At 38.3% G+C, this 12100-nt stretch overlaps 1 protein-coding gene across 2 annotated transcripts in view; it reads left to right on the forward strand.

Annotated features, from left to right (window-relative positions):
• Positions 1–12100, forward strand: part of LOC133553386 (long-chain-fatty-acid--CoA ligase 1-like) — a 55381-nt gene that overhangs the window by 6473 nt on the left and 36808 nt on the right. The window contains exon 1 of one of the 2 annotated variants that reach the window (XM_061901518.1): positions 6700–6853. The exons of the other annotated variant lie outside the window; for it this stretch is intronic. The gene's annotated coding sequence lies outside the window, so the exon portion shown is untranslated. Of the gene's footprint in view, positions 1–6699; positions 6854–12100 lie in introns of those variants that run through there. 2 annotated transcript variants of the gene reach the window in all.

The following is a 12100-nucleotide window of genomic DNA, read 5'->3' on the forward strand; positions in this document are numbered from 1 at the left end:
CAGTCATCCTCTCCTTAATACAGTACAGTCGTCATGTCCCATGAGCAGAAAAACACCCCCAAAGCATGATGCTACCACCCCCCATGCTTCACAGTAGGGATGGTGTTCTTCTTCCTCCAAACACGCATAGGTCTTATGACCAAAAAGGTCAATTTTGGTCTCATCTGTTCACAAAACTTTCTCCCATAACTCCTCTGGATCATCCATTGGCAAACTTAAGACGGGCCTTATCATGTGCTGGTTTAAGCAGAGGAACCTTCCGTGCCATGCATGATTTCAAACCATGACGTCTTAGTGTATTACCAACTGTGACCATGGAAACAGTGGCCTCAGCTCATTTCAGGTCATTGACCAAGTCCTGCCGTGTAGTCCTGGGCTAATTCCTCACCTTTCTTAGCATCACTGAGACCCCACGAGGTGATATCTTGCATGGGGCTCTACTCTGATTGAGATTGACGTCATGTTAGCTTCTTCCATTTTCTAATGATTGCTCCAACAGTGGACTTTTTTTCACCAACCTGCTTGGCAATTTCTCTAGAGCCCTTTCCATCCTTGTGGAGTTGTACAATTTTGTCTCTGGTATCTTTGGACAGCTCTTTGCTCTTAGTTAGCTATGCTGAATGTTTGTGTCTTACTGATTGTATGGAGTGGACAGGTGTCTTTATGCAGCTAGCGACCTAACACAGGTGCATCCCTACTCCTATTCAGGAGAATACAGTGGAGTGGAGGAGGACTTTAAAGGCGGACTAACATGCCTTTGAGGGTCAGAATTCTAGCTGATAGACTGGTATTCAAATACTTATTTTCAGCTGTATCACACGGATAAGTTGTTAAAAAATCATGGATTGTGATTTCTTGATTTTTTGTTTTAGGTTATCACTCATACAGTGGACATGCACCTACCGTGAAAATTTCAGACCCCTGCATGATTTCTAAGTGGGAGAACTTGCAAAATAGCAGGGTGTTCAAATACTTTATATACAGTATCTATATATATATATATATATATATATATATATATATATGCAAAAATAATATACATATATTTAAAAACAAGTCTGTGTTATTAGTAGTTAGTATTAACATATTTTTGTTGTATCATTTTGCTCTATTTTTATCATTTTTGTTATTGTACAATGTAACAAAGGCAGTATACCAGTGGCAGCTGCTGGTCTTTTAAGTAGGAGAAGCTATGTTTCAGCTACTCTGTAAACATAACTACAGTTTCTAATAACAGAAAGAAAGATGTAAACATATCCACGGAAAGAAAGTTGAAACATGGTTTGGCAGTTTCAAAATTACTGATTTGCTCATTTTGTTGCCAATCAAAAAGGGATTCAGCCCAGACAGGTCATCCAGTCATCATGCGGAAAGCCCGGTGACCCTCTTTTAATCAGTCTTCGTCCCTGCCTCACCGTCCGTAGGCGGGACAAATTTGAGTATTTATTCAATGTTTGGTTGTAGCACTGTGACGCTACCACATCAGTTAAATACCCCATGATGACAAGGTCAAAAGTTGTTTTTTTTTACATTTTGCAATTTTGTTAAAAATAAAAAAAATACTAAATCATTTGTACATAATTATTATTAACATAATTTGCTCAATACTTTGTTGAGTCGCCTTTGGCAGCAATTACAACCGTAAGTGATTATGAATACGATGCCACAAGCTTGGGACACGTATCTTTTGCCCATTCCTCTTTTCAGCACCTCCCTAGCTCCATCAGGTTGGACAGTAAACCTTGGTTTTTATCCAGGATATCTCTGTACATTGCTGCTAGGGCTGGGCAATATATCGATATACACGATATATCGCGGGTTTGTCTCTGTGCGATGTAGAAAATGACTATATCGTAATATTCGAGTATACATTCTCACTTCTTGCTTTTAGCTGCGGGCATTACACTACAGGCTCTTCTCACTCTTTCCTGTCTCTCCTTCTCACAGACAAGCAGGCGCACAAATTTACACACGTCACATACGTATACGCCCTCGCCCAGCAGAGAGGTAGTAGCAGCATGGGTACCGTTAGCTGTGATGCTAACGTAGCTGTACGAGTGGTAATACAAGAGAAAGAAGGTGCGGATCTGGATCAAATGAAGGAAGACTTAATTCCCAATAAAAACAGCAGGGGCTCCATCGTCTGGCGGTGGTTCGGCTTCAAGTGGGAATATGTCGAACAGACAACCGTAATTTGTCAAGTGTGGGGCAAAAGCGTGGCTATAAAAAGTAGCATTACTGCTAATATGTAGCATCATTTGAAAAGTCACTTGCTAGAGAATGAAGAGAATTTCATAACGTCCGTAGTAACATACCACATAGTGAAGGACGAACACTATTTGATTTCCTATTATGCAGCTCATTTTTATTTGACACTTAAAATGTCTCTGACAATCTTGCACTTTCTGTTTTGGAAGTGACATGAATGTTTGTGCCATTGCTTAATAACTTTAATAAATACACTTTTGGTCAATTGACTTAGTTGTGATTTCCCTCTCTGCATGAAAGTATAAAAGTAGCATATATGAATGCAGTATAAAGAAGAATGTTTTAATGTATACACATATAATCATCATGCTGCTGTGATATTTTTAGGCCATATAACGATATTAAAAAAATGCCATATCGCCCAGCCCTACTTTCCAATCCTTTCCACAACTTTTTTTGTAAACAGCTACTTGTGACAAATCTAGCAAATTTCTCCATTTTTATTGGAGACTTGTTAGTGTCATGGAGACTGTGAGGTGTAAGCATGCAGCAGTTAAACATGCAGAGAAGATGTTTCCCTCTGCTCGTTAAAGGACACTCATTGAAAAGATGCAAGTACTGTATTTTTCGGACTATCCTTTCATTTTCTCCAAAATCTAAAAATATTGAGATATTAAAAAAAGGCCCTATCGCTCTGCCCTAATTGTTGCATTCATCATTCCCTCTATCCCGACTCGTTTCCCAGTTCTTGCTGGTGAAACACGTCCCCACAGCATGATGCTGCCACCACCATGCTTCACTGTATTGATGTTGGCGCTTGATTTCCTCCAAATATGATGCTTGGCATTCACACCAATGAGTTCAATATGTGTCTCAGCAGAACCAGTGAGTTTAGGTTTTTTTATTGGTCTGAGAGTCTCTCGGGTGCATTGTGGCACACCTTTTACTAAGAAATGGCTTCTGTCTGGTCACTCTACCATACAGGCCTAACTTGTGGTTTGCTGCAGAGATGATTGCCCTTCTGGTAGGTTCTCCTCTTTTCATCAAGGAATGTTGCAGCTCTGAGTGACCTGACCTCCTTGACTAAACTAAGATGAATGCAGCAATATACAGAGACATCCAGGATGAAACTAATGTTTTCCAACCAACCTGATGGAGCTTGAGAAGTGCTGCAAAGAGGAATGAACAAAACTAACCAAAGATAGGTGTGCCAAACTTGTGGCATCTTATTCAAAAATACTTGAGACTGTAATTGCTGCCAAAGGTGCATCACAAAAGTATTTGTGTCAAGGCTGTGAAAACTTATGTACATGTGATTTTTGTAGTTTCTTATTTTTAATAAATTTGCAAAATATTAAAAAAAATAAAAAATGTTTGCATTGTCATGATGGGGTATTAAGTGTAGAATTTTGAGAACAAAAATGAATTGATTCGGTTCTGGAATAAGGTTGTAACATAACAAAATGTGGAAAAAGTGAAGCGCTCTGAATACTTTCCAGATGCACTGTACATCACACTACATCATGTTGGTCTACAGGACTGGGAGAGAGAAACATTGTTTAATATAAAACAGTTTGTTGAAGACAAGCAGTCTCAGAACATGAAATTAAGATAAACCTGGTGGGCTCAGACGGTGTCCAACATGTGTGGTAGAACCCTGATGAAGAGTACAGAGTATCTATTGATCATTGTGTCTTGTCTGCAGTCAAGCATGAAGGTAGTAGGTTCATCATGGGACTGCATGAGTGCAGCCAGCAACAAAGCGGTGTTTGATTAAAAAACATTAATTTAAACATGGACTGAGACATTTAGAAGACGGCATGATCATTGGGAGGATATGCGACACTGCAGCTACCATGGCTCAAGTGGTTGAGTGGTTGGTCATGTTGAAGTATCTTTGAGCAAGATTTAGAACCCCTAGTTGCTTCTGACGCTGCGTGGTAGAAGTGTCAGAGAACATTGAGTACCTTGAAGGTAGAAAAGTGCTACACAAGTGTAATTAATTTTCCATCATAACAACTTGAAAACAGACCTCCAAGATAAGTGTCTCCCTTCCCACAATGACTATGACTGCATTTTTTGCATTTTGAGCAATTTAGACAAAGATTTGTGAATTAATTTTGACTACCAGGGTTTCCATAGCTATTTTCGCCAGATAAAATGTTATGATAATCCATCCATTTTTTACCGCTTATTCCCTTTCGGGATCGCGGGGGGCGCTGGCGCCTATCTCAGCTACAATCGGGCAGAAGGCGGGGTACACCGTGGACAAGTCGCCACCTCATCGCAGGGCCAACACAGATAGACAGACAACATTCTCACTCACATTCACACACTAGGGCCAATTTAGTGTTGCCAATCAACCTATCCCCAGGTGCATGTCTTTGGAGGTGGGAGGATATATTATAGAAATGCAAGTACCTGCAACTTTTATTGTTTTTAGTATTTTTAACATTGGTAATTGCAATGTTAAGAGTTTTATAACATCCTAAATGGGGAGGTTTTGATCAAGGCTATATGCTTTTGATTTCGATACGATCATCCATGTGTGAGATTGTACGATACTAATACCGATACGGGTCACATGTGTTGGCTGTAAATGTTAAAACATATTGATGGTGATTGCTACTGAGAGTTTAACAATATAAACACAATTTTTAAACAAGTTCCTTAGTTTAAATATTAGTTATTAGTTCTTAGAATGATCAAATTCTATACTGGTGCTACCTTTGGTATCAACATGATTCCTGAGCGCTGTCACTGCTGCTGCTCACTGCTCCCCTCATCTCCCAGGGAGTGGAACAAGGGGGTGGGTCAAATGCAGAGGGTAATATCACCACACCGAGTGTGTGTGTGACTATCAGTGGTACATTAACTTTCAACTTTAACCCTACCGAATTATAAATCAATTAACCTTCTCCTTACATATAAGACCTGTCTGCTAAACAGCAAAAGTAAACAGGACAACAGTTGTTATAGTATCTTCTCTCTAACTCAGTTAATAGCTGCTTACTTTCTGCTGTAACATCCTTCCATTTACACTTTTTAAATTTTACCAAGCATTCATTTCTTGTTGTTTAGGCTAGCTTCGTGGCTAGCTTAGCGATTAGCATGCCTGGTCTTGGCTTGCTCTTACTCAGTGTGTAACCTGTTTAGCTTCGTCCTCTAGTGACAATTAACTTTTAAGAAATTTACCACAATGAAGGTGACGATTATTCAATTAGGGGAGCAGCTCCACACTGTGTATGATATACAGTTAGCTGGAAGTCAACAACTTCTTTGTGTGTGGCTGAGTCAAGGACATTGGTATCACCGACGTCCCACTGGGTGTGAGTTTTCCTTGCCCTTATGTGGGCTCTACCGAGGATGTCGTTGTGGTTTGTGTTGTGGTTTGTGCAGCTCTTCGAGACACTAGTGATTTAGGGCTATGATTGGTTGAAGAGTCTCCCAGATAAATATGTATCGTTTTTGCTCAGGTAAGATTGTATTCCATATTTTAACTTTGTGTCTACTGCCATGTTTGTTGCTTTTGCACAAGCCGTTTACAAGTTGCGTGTTTTTCCCATCCATCCATCCATCCATTTTCTACCGCTTATTCCCTTATTTATCAAAATATAACTATAAATGTCAACATTGTGTATGTGTTGAAAGTTTCATTTATGATTTTTTTGCCTTTAGTTAAAGCTTAATTTTTTAAGGTTTTGCTCACATTAGCTTTCTTTTATTTAGACTTAACAAGTTAGTGCTTTTCGTTTAAGAAATACAAATAATATCAGGATAATACTTAAATGGGAAACACTAAACGTTAAATGTATATCAAACAAACCCTTACTTTAGTGATCACTGCAAACTCATGCATTCTTCTACTGCAGCCTTGGACTGGAGTGTGAGCTGCATGCTTTTCTCGCAGTTTTTTTTCGTAAAATCCTGCACTCTTCCGCAATTGCTAACAATTCTATTCACTTCCTGTTCTCAATGTGTTCATAATATACACTTTTGACCAAAGAACCACCATTATGTTGTATAAACCACAAGGAAGTGTTTTAAATGTAGAAACATATCTTAATATGATCCCTTTAATGCAAAGCTTGTATTAAGTGTCCATCTAAAGAAGTCTGCTTGTAGTTTCTTTGTTTCTGTTGTGCATTGTTTCCTGCAGGGATCAGTGTTTATCTCTTCTGTCAAATCATCTCAGCTGACCACAGAGGTTGTAGGTCACTGGAGGAAAGTTGAATAGGCTGAGCAGCTTTTTTTTCTGGCTTATGTTTGGAAAGTGAAGCTAAAGTGCCACTGCTTTGCTTAACAGGAGAGAAACACAAACATTAATTGTTTGTCTGTAATATGTTAATTCCTTTATTGTGTCACATCTTTGAATCAAACAGGCTTTCTGTGAGCTATAGCTGGCCAATAAAAACGCTCACTGGGCGGGGCCTGACCTTTGATTGGTAGATTAGATTAGAACTCATCACTTTATAGAAACAAATACATCACTTTGAAATAGGCTGGGTTTTTGTGCTAATCAGTGATGATGAAATGTTGCTCAAATAATCAAATAGAGGGAAAGAGAAACTAACGTTTGAGCACTAGTTGCTGGAGCAGCAGGCACAACAGAATAAAGGAAGCAACGTTGTGCTGTCTGATTGAGGTGAGTGGGGAACATTCATAAAATATGTATACATGATTCACATACACATTTCCATCTGCTACCTTAGCAACAGACTTGTATGTAATCAGAGAATAGGGAACATTTTTAAGAGGACTTTAACCCTCTGGAGAACATTCTTTAAAAACTATAATTTGAGGTTGCGAAGTTGTGACATATTCAAATGCAGTTGTCAAAATAACATTTACTTTGTGATGATTCTGTGGACTTTCTCAAATCATTTGCTGGAATTATAAAAACATTATGAGTATGACAAAATACCAATAGGGCGAGCTGTCGCGATATTTAACCTTTTAACTTTACGTTGGATTATCCATTCACTCTCAAGCATATTGTAAAAAAAAATACTATAAAAATATAGCTGAGGGTGCTGTGTGAGATGGACAGAAATATATCCCCCAACATAAGTATTTTTATATCCATCACAATATTATATATTTTCTTAAATAATGTCAACGTCACATAGAAGGACAAGACAATTAAAAAAGAAAAAAATATTTGTAGGTTTGACTGTGTACATTACGTCATTTCTACACGTATGAATTTAAAAATGGAATCTGTAATTTCTCAATGTCTGTGGGACAGTTTGTCAGACTTTGGAAAACAACTCTCTTAGGTTTGTTTTTCCTATCATCATTTGCTGGTTTTGAGATAAAGTTAGTGTTTTGTCACATTTTAACACTCTCTGTTTTGTTCTTCATGTTGTCTTCAAGTGATAGAAAAGATTAGATGTGTTCAAGTTGCTAGTTACAACTTGTTGGCGATATGTTTTGTGTCTAAATACAAGAGAATCCCTTGCTGGGCCCACTATGGACTGGACTCTCACATTATTAACTGTATCCTCTCGGCATCCTTTGCACCGGTCACCAATGGGGTGATCCCCACATCTGCGATCCCTTCCAAGGTTGCCCGTTGTTCCCATTGGGTTTAGTTTTTTTCTTGCCCTGATGTGGGATCCGAGCAGAGGATGTTGTGGCTTATGCAGCTGTAAACTTTGATATATTGATTGAATAATGTTTTGCAGAATGTCATTATTTGGTCGATGTCAGACCTTTGTTTTAATCCAAGCAAAGCACTTCCTTTTTCTGGCACCAATTCCTCTTCTGGTTTTGTTGGGTTAGCTTCCATCATGGTTTCCGTCTCTACTACATTGTTGACATCCATGCTCTCGCCAGCTTTCGCCATAAAATTCTTAGAAGTGACATAAAAGGCTACTGCTATGTAGCAGTGTTGCTACAGTTACGTTAGACGTAGCCCAGATGTTAAATTACAATATAAACAATAGAAAATAATATCGAACACTAGACATTTTTCAAGTTTTACTACTTACGGATGTAACAATATAAACATTTGATTTAACGGGTATCATTATTGTATCATTGTACACACACTAAAATATTTTAAATGACTTGTTATACAACAACAAAACAATAACTTGTTTTTTTCTCAGCTGCATTCAGGTTGAAGGCGGGGTATAGGCTCCAGCACCCCCCACAACACCAAAAGGGGCAAGCATTAGAAAATGGATAGATGGAACTTCTTTTTTTTCCCGAAAGCCTCTGATTGCGTAGTTAGCACTGAATGTGGACTTTAAGGGGAACTGTACTTGCATTGGAATTTTTTCTGTCATTCACAATCTTTATGTACAACTAAAACACATGTTTTTCTTTTTTTATGCTTTTTAATTAGTAAATAAATGCAATCAAAAGTCCTCTTACAATGGAGCCTGTGGTAGTCACTCTATTATGTATAAAGTGCTTAAAAAACATCCAAACACCTCCGATAAGTTGAAGTTAAAGTACCCATGATTGTCATACACATACTCTGTGTGGCGAAATTATTCCCTGCATTTGACCCATCACCCTTGATCACCCCATGGGAGGTGAAGAGAGCAGTGAGTAGCAGCGGTGGCCGCGCCCGGGAATCATTTTTAGCTATTCAACCCCCAATTCCAACTCTTGATGCTGAGTAAACACAGGGAGGTGATGGGTCCCATTTGTATAATCTTTAGTTAGGTTTTATATACATGATGTAAGCATATATGTAATGTAATAACGGGCACATTACATTTAATATTAACATATTTTGATAATTTTAAGCATACGGCGACACATTGATTTCAAAAACACATCCCGACATTCACTTTTTCCTTTGACAACAGCACTGATTATTACTCACTGCAGACTTCATAAGAGCCAACAAACATGATACATCACCTTGATTGATTGATACTTTTATTAGTAGATTGCACAGTACAGTACATATTCCGTACAATTGACCACTAAATGTTAACACCCGAATAAGTTTTTCAACTTGTTTAAGTCGGGGTACACGTTAATCAATTCATGTTGAATGTCTGCTGTCATTAGGATACCGACTGATAAGATGTTGATATATTCCCGTTTAGATGAAGAATGATTCATAATCCTCGCAAAGAAAGAAGGGGATTGGAACCAAGCTTCTTTTCATGTATATCTCGCCATTCCGAGTCTAAATTGGCTGTCAAAGTTGACCAACTTGTCGGATTATGTCTTATCCTTTTGCTATTAGGGTGAGAGACATTACTTATGATCTTGAATAAAATTCCATGAGCTTCGACCAGCTAATGATGTCAACAAAGCCACACAAGATAGTTAACACTTTCTGATTACGGCGACGCTATAAATAGTTTGTCTACATTAGCGCTTATAATAACAATATTACTAATACTTGGTTAATATTCAAGTCACAAAATGTAAATGGAGTGTTGTTGGCGCTTTTTGGATGGTTATTTAGTGGGTTTTACGGGCGGAATTGAGGACCTCCCATTGACTCCATTGTAAGCAGACTTTTATTTACAAGTCAGAGTGCATTAAAATATACATCTGTCGTCTTGTCTCTTATAAAGAATGTGAACAATAGGCAAAACTCCCCCAAAAAATTAAGTTCCCCTTCAATGCCCAACTTAATTTTGGCGGCGCCAGTAGACAAAGCAGTAGTGTTTTGCCAGAAGTAGACCACATTTCCAACGAGGATTAGTGCATATTGCTGTAACATTGACACAAATATTCCGTCTCTACTGGCTATGCTGATGTTGAATAGCAGACGCTATTAAGAAGTGATCTTGGTTTGCGCTACAAATATGACGCTACTACCAATGTATCAGAGCGGATGCAGGTTTGAAGCAAAGAAAGACTGGAGTTTTTTCGAAGGAAGTAGCGTGGAACTAAGTAGTGTGGAACAATCACGCTGATGGTTATGTATTGCTACCACGCAAATATCCGTTAGCTAACATTAGCATTATCAATATGATTAGTTTCTAGTTTAGCAGGAACAGAGAGCAGAGGAAGCATTGGTCGGAAATCCTTTGTTTTTGAACTCACGCCAGCGAGTGAAAGCCTGGGTGATGTTCATTCTGGCTGTCCGGGCATGGTCCGTTTTTCTTTTTTTATTGTCTCCTAAGACAAAACATTTAATTTCTTTGGTTGTTTTGCAGCTTCACCATGACAGCAGTAATTGCACGTAGTCGTTCGCATCGACTTATGTCTTTGTAACGAATGGGGAAAGGAGGGAGTGACGTAAAGCAACTCAGCACGTTTGTAATTTTTTTGCGTGGCAGGGTTCCTGCTCCCCTCCTCAAAAAACTGTTTAGTGCCAGTGAAACCAATACAGACCCCCTCAGACCATAACAGACATGTCATTCCACTATTTGTAAGTCGATGTATCATCACAAAAGTTATGCAAATATTTTATGAAAGTTGAAAAGTTAATTTGCGTTGCTTTAAAGTCACTTTTTACATCCTGAAGGTTTACGTAAACCTGTCACTAACCTGTTTATTCTCAAACAGCTCATCTGTGCATGTGTGCAAAAACTTGTTGGACAAGTTTTGTAAGAAACAATTTGAAACCAAAAGCTTTGTAATGCAAATGTATGTGATTTTGCTTAAAACACCTTCAAAATATTAGTTTTAGGTATGATATTTGATTGGATGGATCAATGCTTTATTTATCATGAAGCCATAAGCTGGAATGAATAGGAATTGCGATTTGAACGTCCATCTTTTTTTTAACACCCCTACTCATCAGGGTTTTTATGCTACAGATCATTATTATGAGCATCCATTAGGGAAGTTGCATGTATTAACTGTACATTTTAATCAGTTATAATCAGAAAAAATACACAGGACGGCGGTATTGCAATATCAACGCAATATATTGAAACTAGTACCTTGTTCCCGAAATTCGTACACATTAACAAAAACAAAAAATTATTTTGTGAAAAGTATATATTGATCTACACTAGTATTGATTCTATATGGATTTTGCCCTTAGTATCGACATTAAAAATGTATGGACTGATCCCCCCTCCTTTACGTGAAAAATGGTAAATGGTCTGTATTTGTAACGTGCTTTATGTGGAATGACACCCAAAAGCACATTTACAATATACCTCACATTCACCCACTCATGCACACATTCACACACCAATGCCATGCAAGGAACTTTTGTGCTCATATACTTAGATTGGTCGGATCTAGTCTAGCGACTGGTGCCAAAACCCCAAATGTTTATAGACCTGGGGGTCCTGATTTTGTGTCACGTACGACTGCTACCGCAAGTTGCTCTTCTATGTTGTAATAATAAATTTGGTCATGATAATTATGAATTTATTCAATTTAAAATAAGGTTGTACCATAATAAAATGGGGAAAAAGTGAAGCGCTGTGAATACTTTCCGGATGCACTGCAAACATTACCACCAGCAGGTTGTTAAAATAGTTATTTAACAGTTTTATTTACAAATACATAGCTCTATCTTGTCCAATGTCTCGAACGGCGGAATAGGGTTGCAAATTCTGCCGCAAATTCTTCAAGGGTTGCACAGCCACTACCCACCTTCACAAATATCTTTTCTTCCGGTTTGGAAGAAAAATGAACATTAAAAATCACTGTTGTTTGAAAATATTTGTTGTAGCTCCAACATTAAAGTGGATGTCGCTTCAGACGCCATTGTTTACAAATATACAGCCACTAATACACACAGGTAGCGCTTTCTCTAATGAAGATAGTTAACAAGAGTTGTAGTTGCTCACCCAGAAAACACTACGCCTTCGGGTTTTGGAAGAGAATTGCAATTACGCACCAGCCTCCACGAAGAGCTGTAAATAAAACAAGATGCTGTCAGAAGGGGTGCAAGTTACGCCACGTACCAGCCTCAACTTTACACCGAGTGTGTCTTCGAAAATCCGTC

The sequence above is a fragment of the Nerophis ophidion genome, linkage group LG05 (assembly GCF_033978795.1).
Source record: "Nerophis ophidion isolate RoL-2023_Sa linkage group LG05, RoL_Noph_v1.0, whole genome shotgun sequence".
Lineage (NCBI taxonomy): Eukaryota > Metazoa > Chordata > Actinopteri > Syngnathiformes > Syngnathidae > Nerophis > Nerophis ophidion.